The sequence below is a fragment of the Mandrillus leucophaeus genome, unplaced genomic scaffold (genome assembly GCF_000951045.1).
Source record: "Mandrillus leucophaeus isolate KB7577 unplaced genomic scaffold, Mleu.le_1.0 Scaffold965, whole genome shotgun sequence".
Taxonomy (NCBI): Eukaryota; Metazoa; Chordata; class Mammalia; order Primates; family Cercopithecidae; genus Mandrillus; species Mandrillus leucophaeus.
Window position 1 is genome coordinate 1,151,237 of NW_012110530.1, and position 2,762 is coordinate 1,153,998.

Below are 2,762 nucleotides of genomic sequence, written 5' to 3' on the forward strand. Positions count from 1 at the left end.
ACTGGCTTTTGGAAAGTTCAGTATAATATCAGGCCCCAGTGGCTTTTCTCTCAAGATTATCTTTACATGCTGGTAAACTGGAAACCCAGGAAATTACATTTATTAGAAGAGAATTAAATCTCTTTCTCTCTGTATTCTTAGAAATAGATATTATATAGGTCAGCAAATCTAACCACAAAATGTATTTTATTTCAATATCGGATATAATTAAGTTTTGAACCATAATCAAGATAAAGTTTTTTTAGGCAATGATAATTTGTCCACCACTATTCATGCATTTGACTTGCAAGTAATAAACAAGTCAATTGTATAAATGGCCCTGAGGGAGATAGTTCTATGAAAATCAGGACCTCGTTTTGATGGCATAGCTTTCAAAAATGAGTAGTATGATTAAGGGATTGGTTGGAATGGGGTACAATGGGTGTGCACTACACAAGGTAAGGTGAGTAAATCCTGGCCACTATGTGAAACTGCTGAGTTGCACATTCTGCTTGCTGGGAGGCATTGAGACATAACCATCCTCATGACTCTGGAGGAATAAACAGTTTTGGTGCAATTAAATTCTTGTTTCAAAGGGGTTTGTACATAGCATTCATCAAGCACCAAATTCATTCTACAGTTGTATTTTGGGACTAGGAATAAGAAATTAGGAAACAGGTAATTCGTTCTTCCTTTTGTAACAATCTGGTGTTATTGATCTAAATGGGTGTTTATCTGGCTTTGTTAGGAGTGATAGGATCAAATGTTTCCTACTACCTCACCAAGGGCCTAATTACTCTAACTCAGGAACTGTATGAAACTATATTTCTATGTTCTATGGACATGTACAAATTAAGATATTTATTAGACACTTAAGTGGAAGTGTTGAGAAGAAATGCATTTATATAAATCTGGAGTTTGGAAGAAACATCTGAGCTAGAGACATAAACTAGGATGTTATCAACATGTAGCTATATGCACTTATTTAAAGCCATGGAACTGGATAAGATCATCTATGTGGTGAATATATAAAGAGAAGATATATAAAGTGTATAAAGGCTGAGTAACGGTGCCCATCATCTTAACATTAAGAATTGAGGGAATAGTGGAGGAAACTGCAGAGAAGACAAAGGAATAATAAATAGCCAGTAATAGGAGGAAAACCAAGAAAGTGCTGTGTTTCAGGGGACTTCTATGCTGATTTCTACTGCTCCTTATCTGCACAATATCCCCTGCTACAAACTTCAGTAGACCCGAACATCAAAGTTGACTTCCCCAGCTCCCTGAGACTGCTGTTTTCTTCTCGAGCTTCACCACCTTATGCTGTGATCTATAAAGTGGTCCAAGGGGAAAAATGGGGACTATCATTGGCCTCAACTCATATAATTTCTCTCTCTCCACAATTACATATATGTGCTGTATACTGGGCAAGGTTTGAAAACAATTGTCTCTTACGTGTACTTTAGTTTTATAGTCATTTTAAGCAGAAGAGTTAGTCTGGGAAAAGTAACATCATCATGGCTAGAAGCAGAAATCTTCACAGTCTAGTATACTTTAAAAGCATGAATAGCTCCATAAGAGGAGATATTAAAGTAGTTCATGAAAACAGGAAGGAAATAAGCCAAGGCCTTCTATTTAATTTTGATTTATTTTATTTCAATTTTTGGTGGAGTCCTTCCTCTAAGATGCCTACATTCTTTTATCTATATTACAAACTATAATTTATAGATTATGTAAATAAAACAAAATGTCACATCAGTAAACTTTGTCCATTTTATTGAATTTTACTTATTACCTTATTCTTAATGAAAGCTAGGTTTTCATGTAATCTTTAAGGGTACATCAAAAGTCAAACGTATTCAGCCAGAGCCAGTCAGAATATAATTTATTTTAAAGAGTTAACTTCAATTCAAAGAGATTAGTATATGACATTTACCTTCAGTCTAAGGGAAAAAAATTTATGTCTGAAGAAATACTTAAAGGGAGTGTTGAATTGACTTACTATCTACACGTTACATAGAGAGAATTTTGGAAATTAATTTCTTCTCTTCCACCTCAAGAATGGAAGTTTATTATAGGAACTAACTTGCATAGGGTGTTGGATCTTATTTAGTATTCCTCTAATTTTCAATAGAGGAAAATGAACTTATATTTATGGAGTATCTACTACGTGCCAACAATTTTATGTACATGGCTTAACTACTTATATTAATTCTATAGTAACTAATTTGCAAGATCAAAACTAGTAGTTGGTATAGATGATGTACAAAACTTCCATTTGAGCCCTGAAATAATGCCTTTCATATCAATTATGCTTCACTGAAAGGATTTAGAAATCAATTTTATATTTGCTTTTTTAAAAAGTGAATTAAAGGGATGTGGAAGAAAATAAAAATTTTTTTACAGCATTGAGTGTAAATGTCTCTATTAGCTCACTAAGTGCTAATCCCTTTAAGATCCAGGATTGTGTATATTTTTACTAACTTCTAAGTACTTATGGGTGTGCTATCTAACCCTCAGTTAATATGTATTCATTATTAACAAAACATATAATTTTCTAAGATTATGCTGGTATCACTATAATTGCTGTTTGAATGTTTTCTAGAAGTACCCATTTGTAGTATGAACAAAGGAGGATAGCTTTTAAGTAACCCTAATTATATTCCATACTAGCATAACATAAGCTAAGTCATAAGCAAAAACATACTGGTGTAAACAATAGGGCCAGTGTTAAACTCTGAATTTATGGAAGATGACACATTTTCATCCCTAATCATTTTTTT